The following is a 9,139-nucleotide window of genomic DNA, read 5'->3' on the forward strand; positions in this document are numbered from 1 at the left end:
CTTCATGTATATGAGTATACTGTAGCTGTACAGATGGTTGTGAGCCTTCATGTGGTTGTTGGGGATTTAATTTTTGTTTTTGGATCTCTGCTCGCTCCAGCCCAAAGATTTATTATTATATTATACATAAGTACACCGTAGCTGTCTTCAGATACACCAGAAGAGGGCGTCAGATCTCATTATCGGTGGTTGTGAGCCACCATGTGGTTGCTGGGATTTGAACTCAGGACCTTCGGAAGAGCAGTTAGTGCTCTTAACTGCTGAGTCATCTTGCCAGCCCGTGTTTGTGCTTTTTATACCCACAGACTCAAAATCTATATATAATTTATCTATATATAATTTACTTTTTAATATGAGGGAAGATGGATACAGAATTATATGGGTTGCAAATACATTCTTTTAGAAATTGTTTTATGTGTTTGAGTGTTTTCCTGCATATATTCACGTGTACCATGTGTGCCTGTTGCCTTAGAGTCCAGAAAAGGACATCTAGTCTCTTGGAGCTGGAGTTAGAGGCAGTTGTGAGGTGCCAGGGGGTACTGAAACTGAGCACAGGTCCTCTGCAGGAGCAGCCAGTGCCCAACCGCTGAGCTGTCTCTCCAACCTCAGAAATACATTTTGTATAAGCAAATTTCTAAATTATGGCACTTTAATAAACATGTCCATAGCTGCAGAATAACCTACTTTGATTCTATAACTTAACCATTCTATGACTTTTCAACATAACTCACGTGGTTTATATTACTTTAATATATTACTTTAATACACATCTGAGTATCTTTAGATATACTTTTTCATAATTTCAAAAGTAGAATTTAAAAGTTGATCGAGCAGCTTGACAAGTGAGCATGAGCACATGGGCACATGAGGCAGAGCTGCTTCTCTTCGGCTTACACTCTCACTAGCTGTGTGTGGATACTTCACTCCACTGCTGCAAAATGCTTTTACGTAAGCCTAATGAAAAGCGTATTCAGCACTGATCACATCTTATGGAACTGCTCATGTGTAGACAGCTGTTTTATATCCCAAGTCTCAACAAGGTATCAAAAAAAAAATCAACCTGTTTGCCTTCACAGGCTGTACTGGTTAGTTTTTCAACTTGACACATACTAGAGATACCTCTGAGAGTTAGACAGAAACCTCAGCTGAGAAACTGCCTCTCCCAGTTGGCCTGTAGGCAAGTCTGGGGACCATTTTCTTGATTAGTGATTGATGTGGGAGGGCCCAGCCCACTGATGGCAGTACCCAATGGCAGGTAGCAAGGGCAGGCGATCCTTGGGTTGTATATAAAGCAGGCTGAGCAAACCCTGAGCGGAAGTCAGAGAGTGGTGAGGAAGCAGGGGCTCTCAGTGGATCTTTGCTTCAGTTACTACCCTCACGTTCCCACTTCTGCTTCTTTGTTGATTCCTCTCTGGGATGAACTGCTACTTGGAAATGAAAGTTGAAACAAACCCTTTCCTTCCCCCAAATCGTCGTGCCCTTCCCCCCCCCCCCCCCCCCCCGCCACGTGTGTAGCTCTGGCTGTCCTGGAACTCTGTAGACATTGAACTCAGAGATCTGCCTCTGCCTCGGATTAAAGGCGTGCACCATCCCTGCCCAGCTTGTTCTGTGTCTTGTCACAGCAAAAGAAGCCAAAGTAGAATAGAAACCTTGTACTCTATGTAAAATCAAACCGCAAGGTTGCATTTTCCTGAAGTATAGCTACATGCAAGTTTACAAGCAATTTGGGTTTCAATAAATGTAATAGAAAATTTAAAAGTCCCAGGCTCAAATACACTCGGGAAATTGTAGACCAACTATTGCACTGTCTTTTATAATAGACTCTAGGTTTACCCTGTGGCAATGCGGTGCCTTCTATTTATTCTGCATCTTCATTCCACTCTAGCTCCATGCATAGCTCTAAAATGGCAGCTGATGGTTGCTTGAATTTCAAGGTTTGAGTTTCAGACAACCCTCAGGTGTAAGTGTGTAACTGTGTCTGTATTTTCTGGGAGGTGAAACAGATTTAGATTGTTTAAATTTTTTTTTTTTTTTTTACATTGTTGCAGTCAAGGCTAATAGAATGAGTCAGACTCGCACAAGGGCAGGGCTACCCTGGGAGAGAAACCCAGATATTTAAGACCGTACCTGTTTCCATCCCGCCCCCCCCATTACCCCCCACCCCCCCCAGGATTTCTCTGTGTAGCCCTGGCTGTCCTGGAACTCACTCTGTAGACCAGGCTGGCCTCGAACTCAGAAATCGGCCTGCCTCTGCCTCCCAAGTGCTGGGATTAAAGGTGTGCGCCACCACTGCCTGGCACCTGTTTGTTTTATGCTTCCCATTCGATCGCTGTTTTATCTTCTGCACAGAGACAGTCACAGAAAACAGTGGCATGACATCATGAGACCATCAGTGGTACACGTATGAGTCTTATTTATTATTATTGTGTGTACATGGGATGCACTTGCCACACGGTGAGTGTCAAAGGACAGCTTGTGCATCTGTCCTCTCCCTATGCCTTTCTGTGGGTCCTGGGAATCAAACTCATGTGATCAGGCTTTTTAAAAAAAAGTTATTTTATGTATATGAGTACACTGTAGCTGTCTTCAGACACACCAGAGGAGGGCATCAGGTCACATTATAGATGGTTGTGAGCCACCATGTGGTTGCTGGGATTTGAACTCAGGACCTCTGGAAGAGCAGTTGGTGCTCTTAACCACTGAGCCATTTCACAAGCCCCTGCCATATGTCTTAAAATTTAGTGACTCGCTCTTTAATTCAGAAAGAACCATTTTGAAATTACAGTATTTAGAAAGTCCAGATAAAAAGATTAGACTTACAGGAGCAATTCCCATTGTTCATTACCAGAGACCCAGAGGAAGGTTCATGCCCTAGTTCACAGTGCCCTCACTTAGAGATAGAAAAACAGAGAAGCAAACAAATCGTATCCAACACAGGGGAATGGCTTATTTGGAACGCTATATTACACAGCCATGAAAGTGAGGCTTTCAAGTTAGGCATAGTGGGGTGTGCCTGTGACCCAGCACTCAATGGACAGAAGCAGGCAGATGACAGCAAAGCCAAATTTAGCTTGTTTTACTTGGCAGGTTCTAGTCCAGTCGGGCTACAAAGGGCCAGCCAAACAAACAACCAAACAACCCTAAATAAGTAAATCAGACTTACAAAAATTATCTCATGACACACAGAAAAGATCTAAGTACACACATTAAACATGTACGAACTGGGCTGGAGAGATGGCTCAGTGGTTAAGAGCACTGGCTGCTCTTCCGAGGTTCTGAGTTTAACTCCCAGCAACCACAGGGTGGCTCACAACCATCTATACTGGGATCTGACGCCCTCTGCTGGCACGCAGGTGTACATGCAGATAGAGCACTCATACATAAATCCTCTTCCTGCACGGAGAGGTCTCGGGAGTGTTTACGTTATCTATGGAGTTTTGTCGGAGTACAGTCCTTTCTGGTGTTTTCTTTGTTTTGTTTAAGAACTGTGCACAAGCCTCTTACCACACTCCCTGTGTTTTGCAGGGTGGCAGCCTGCATTAGAGCAGTTCTTTCACACAAGATCTCTCTTTCTCTTTAAAGCCCCAGAAAGAGCAAATGACCTCTGGGGCTTTTGCACAAGTCTTGCGGTTCGCAGAGATTGTGTGTTGGAAACTGAGCGGGCAATGAACAAGAGAGAGAAGGCATTACCACCGCATGAATTTAAACTCTTTAACCTTAAGATCTGGAACGTGTGCTCACAGGAAAGAGGCAGTAAATCATTTAATAAGAATTGGTGGTGAGAGCGGACACTCGGCCCAGCAGTTAAAACCTTGTGCTGCCCTTGCAGAGGGCATCCCCACCCCCACCCCGTTCAGTCCCCAGAACCCAGGTCTCCATTACCAAGCTGGAGTTGTAACTCCAGCTCCGGGGGAATCTGACGCCCTCTTCTGGACTCTTTTGGCCCTTGTGTGCTCACATGGACATACCCACATGTAGGCATACTTGCATACACAAGGGGGTGGTTTTTTGTTTGTTGTTTTTATTATTCAAGACAGGGTTCCTCGAACTCAAATAGATCTGCATTCTGAATGCTCACGGGGGTGTGAGCCACCACCCCAGCCTGATTTTTTTTATTATTATTATTTTTTTAAACTGTGTAGCCCTGTTTGGGCTGGAACTCTCAACCCAGACCACGCTGACGTCAGAACTCATAGAGATCTACCTGCCTCTACCTCTGCATCTGGAATACATGCAACACCCCACCTCAGCAGCATACACATAATTTTTAATTAATTCATTCATTTTTTTAATGAGAAAAGTTTAGTGGTTTTTTTTCCCCCTGAAACTCGATCTCTCGGATCTGCAGAGTGGCCCATAGAGGGTCTTGAGTTTCACCACCCCTGTGGTTCAGGCTTGTTTTCTTCACCTCTGGGCGTGATGTGAGGTAGTGCCCACCTTGAAGCTGCCACCTGCTCAATGTTCAAGGTCACCACAAAGGAGCCTGGTAGGTTTCTGCAAAATGCTGCGGACACTAGAGGGCGCCATCACCTTATGTTGCAAACAGAGTCTTTCTAGAGCTTTCTGGGTCCAAAATGCAGTGTCTGGCTCACGTTAGCCAGTGAGAATCATATGATTGTGAAACAAACAATCCTGATAGCTCCAGTCACAACCTCCACCATCAGAGCTGAAGCCTGTTGTAGAACCCCCTAGAAACTATCTTAGCTGGTCCTTGACTCTTAGACCTCCCATAGCAACCCAGGTCTTGCTTCACTGGCATGTTTCTGACTTAGAAGTCATAGCCCTTTGTTGGGTTGGGCAGTGGGGTGGGGTTAGGTCAGGAGGGAGAGCACTATACCTTTGGGGGAATCTTATTCTGGAAGCTGGTAGCGACAGAAGAAGCAAAGAAAAGACACGGAGCCTAACCTTCTTTGGCCCCTGGTTTGAATCACAACATTGATCTTGAGAGGAAAGCCAGGGTAGCAAGCTTGCTTGCGCGGTGCTCTTCTAATAGACTGAGAGAGCTGAGGAGACCTGCTCGAGGGTCTGGTCATGATTGGTTGTGTTTGGTGATGTGACCTAGGCTTTGCTTCACCACTTCTGTGTCTTAAACAATGTCTGTGTCTCAGGTTCCTTCTGTGGAGAACGGAAATATAACAGGAGGTAGCACGTCACAGCCTGGAAGACCCGGGGAGGGGCCTGTTACTCTCACTTTGCACACAGGGGTTTCCTATTTGTTGTTTTTCCTGTAGAGGGGAGATGAACACAAACCCAACAGGGGCCATTTTAAACGCAATATTAACGTGCTATTTCTTCTTTCCACTGGGCTGTGGCTCGGAACTTGGAAGAGATGGCCGTGAGACCCTCTGAAAGCAGGGCACAGTTCCTGTCAACACCAGTTCCACTTGGGAAGGGGCCTGACTGTGGGGAGGCCTGGCGTGGGTCAGAAGCACGTGTCCTCTGCAGAAACTTACCGAGTGACGCTCTGAACCAACCTGCAGCCGGAACGGCTTGGTAAATAAGCATGGGTCAAAGAACAGTATGAGGGCTCAGTGGACACAGGCGCTTGCCGCCCAGCCTGATGACCTGAGTTCAATCCCTGGGTTCCATATAGTGGAAGGAGAACTGACTCACACAATAAACAAACAGACAAACAACTAAACAAACAGTGTTTTGGAGACAGGGTTTCCATGTGTGGCCCTGGCTGTCCCGGAACTCACTCTGTAGACCAGGCTGACCTCAGATTCACAGAGATCTGCCTGCCTCTGCCTTTGGGGTGCTGGGATTGAAGGTGTGCACTACCATCCATCACCCAGCTACAAACAAACTTTGTAAGGTCATTTACTTGGGGAGAGAACTGGGGGGGGGGGAGGGGGATGAGGAAGGAGCATGTATGACTGCTAAACAACCCTGAGAACTGCTGAGCCTCAGGAGTTAGGTGTGAAGAAGACAGTAGCAAGGTTTTCCTTTAGTTGTAAGAGACAGAGTGAATGTGTTGAGAGGAACACACATGTTCACACTCACAGGGAAGCCTTTCAGAGGGACCCAATGTGGGGGCGTCTGATTCTGAAATGTCCCCGTGTAGAGACAGGACCGTTTGGACCCTGAGGTAGGGCCGGGTCTCATAAGCAGTTGCTGGTCAGGCTTGGCAGCAGAATATTCTTCTGTTCGCTTTTAATCATTAAAGTAGAGCTCATTTTGGTTTATCAGGGGAATGTGGCTGGGACATGAGGCAGGGGATTGACAGAGAAGATACAGTGGTGAGGCTAAAGGAGGCTTTAATACCCCAGGGTTTAAAGCCTGACCAGTCTCCGTAGGGAATGAGTTAGGGTGACCTTGTGGCCCTGTGACCCAGAAGTACTAAGCAGCTGCTTGGCACCCACTCAGCGCCTTCTGGGGAGAGACTGGGCTGCTAGCAGCTTTTGTAGGCTTTTTATTTGATGGCAGACTAGCAGAACTGGGGAAAAGTACCGTCTAGTTTGAGATTTCAAGCAACGAAAGGACTATTAGTGGGGGAGTTTTCAGAGACCAAGACAAGATCTGCAAGGAACAGCAGTCTAGACCTTTTGTATGTGGCTGGAAAGGGGACAGAGGGTTGTCCCCCAACCCCGTCCATTGCTTTGCTCCTTTGTATTGGCATGTCCAGGGAACAGGCCAGCAACCAAGAGCTGCCCACCTCCGGGGAGCTGTCACAGATTCTTTTGAACCAGTTTCAGTTTTGAAAACCACCTTTTGTTGTGAAGGAGGAGGGCATAGCGTGTAATGGGGCTGGCTGGGGAGTGTGGAGGCGGAAGTCTGGATCCCCACATGTGAGTGTGTGCTGTCACAATCGATCATACAACCTATGTACAGTGGCGGCAGAGACAGGTGGATCTCTGGAGCTCTCTGACTAGCAAAAGGGAGTGAACTACACATTCAGTCAGAGACCCTGTCTCAAAATACAGACAGTGATAGAGGAAGACACTGCCCTATGGCTGCCACATGTATATATACAGACACCTGCATATACATGTGCAAGTACACACATGAACACCGAACAACACAACTCTCTCTCTCTCTCTCTCTCGCTCTCTCTCTCTCTCTCAAACACACACACACACACACCCCTTTCCTTCCTCCTACCATTAAGCGATACTGCATTGGCAGTGGTGGCACACGCCCTCAACTCCATTCTAGTACTTGGGAAGCAGAGGCAGGTGGGTCTCTGTGAGTTCCAGGATAGCCAGGGCTACACAGAGAAACCTTGTTTCAAAATAATAATAACAATAATAATAATAATACAACCCAAGAAGACATACTGCATAGATGTTAGTCTACCATCAAAATGAGCCAGCCCTAATTTTACAAGCTCTGAGTTTTTTTCTTGAATATGTCTTTAAATTTGTAGGATATCTTCCTATACCTGAGTCCCAAGCCGACAGTAGCTCCTGTCATATCTTGGCAACCAATGGAAGCAATGAAGGAGGAAAAACAAAGATAAAAATTAATCATGCCAGCAGGCAGATCCTCACTGCACAGTTCTCAAAGTGGTTGTTTATCAAAAATAAAGTCTACTGTCTCCCTGGCACTGAATCAAATTGGTCCACTTGTGACGGTGACAAGATGGCCACATGTCCTCCTTCTTCTTATGATTTGTGGCACCGACACTTACCTTGGAATCAATTTACTGGCATTTTTGAAGCCTGTGTGTTTTTCTTACTTATGTTCTAATCCTTAAGGTTAGTCAAGAATATTCTCAAAGTAATCTTTCACGGTAGCCGTCAGTCGGTCCTGCCTTCGGATTGAAAAGACTCCGTGGAACCTGAAACATTACACCCACCCACCCAGCAGATGGATTAGGACCGACTCAATAGGCTTTATTTTAAATTAAGTATGGAGTTTGAATATCTAAGAACTGGACAGGGATTAGATCAACCTTGGGCTAGCTAGGATGAAAGAGTGTGCTGCTGTTTTTGCATTAAGAAAATAGCCGTAGTCTATTGCTAACCAAATACAGCAGGGTTAAAATGCTCGACATGTAACATGATGATGTTTTTGTTAAGTAATTAGGTGTTTATCTGTATCACACAGTAGGGCAGAAGAGGCCTGGGGAAATGGTTAAGAGCACTTGCTACTCTGGCAGAAGAATCATTTGTTCCTGACACCTATGTGGGGCAGAGAAACCTTGTCTCAATAATAATAATAATAATAATACAAACTAAGAAGACATACTGCATAGATGCTAGTCTACCATCAAAGTGAGCCAGCCCTAATTTTACAAGCTCTGAGTTTTCTTGAATATGTCTTTAAATTTGTAGGACTTCTTCCTATACCTGAGTCCCAAGCCGATCAGGATTGGGATCATCTGTAACTCCAGCTCCAGGGTATCGGACATCCTCTTCTGGCTTCTGTAGGAGAGTGTTCACAGAACAGAAGGATGGACAGACAGATAGACAGATGGACAGATGGACTCACACACACGCACAGGAAAGTTAAATAAATCCTAGACAGCTGCCAGCTGCTGATGGTGGCAGACCTTTCTCTCAGCCTCTCTGCATCCCCCGAGTTTGGACCACGGGTCTCATATCTCTTGGCTCCTCCGTGTCCCCTGAGTTCGGATCTCATGTTGCTTTGCTCAGGCTCTGGAGGCTCTTCAGGTGACCTCAGCAGTTTCCCCTCAGGGACACTGTGAGGAGGGGCAGCAAAGCAAGGAACCGTGCGTGGGCTGCTTCATCCACTCCTGCCTCTTCTTTAGCCGTCGTCATAGTTTATCATTCATTTAAGTTACTCTTGAGGTCTCTCCATAAGCCCCGGGCTGGCAGTTCTAGGTGCTGGGCTCTGAAACTCTGCTTTCTCAAGCTCACTGCTGTGCTGGCATCAACTGTGTTTACATCAACTGGACGCACGCCAAAGTCACCTGAGAGGAGGGAACTTCAATTTAAAAATGCCTCCGTAAGGTGGGGCTGTAGGCAAGCCTGCAGGGCATTTTCTTAATTACTGATGGACAGGGGATGTTGGGGGTGGCCAAAAGCAGGCTGAGCAAAGCAAGAGGACCAAGCCAGGAAGCAGCACTCCTCCATGGCCTCTGCTCCTGTCTCTGGGTTCTGGCTTTGTCTGGGTTGTCTTGACTTCCGTCCGTGGTGATGAGAGATGGGGAAGCATCAGCCGAGCAAACCCTTTC

At 46.4% G+C, this 9,139-nt stretch overlaps 1 long non-coding RNA gene across 1 annotated transcript; it reads right to left on the bottom strand.

Moving 5' to 3' along the window:
• Positions 1-4,334: 4,334 nt before the first annotated feature.
• Gm36797 lies at positions 4,335-8,850 on the bottom strand. The gene is made up of 3 exons (XR_385049.2): positions 8,292-8,850; positions 7,631-7,780; positions 4,335-5,225 (listed from the first exon to the last, which is right to left on the bottom strand). It is a non-coding gene; the product is annotated as a predicted gene, 36797 (long non-coding RNA).
• Positions 8,851-9,139: the final 289 nt, after the last annotated feature.

This window comes from Mus musculus, chromosome 16 (assembly GCF_000001635.26).
Source record: "Mus musculus strain C57BL/6J chromosome 16, GRCm38.p6 C57BL/6J".
Classification (NCBI taxonomy): Eukaryota; Metazoa; Chordata; class Mammalia; order Rodentia; family Muridae; genus Mus; species Mus musculus.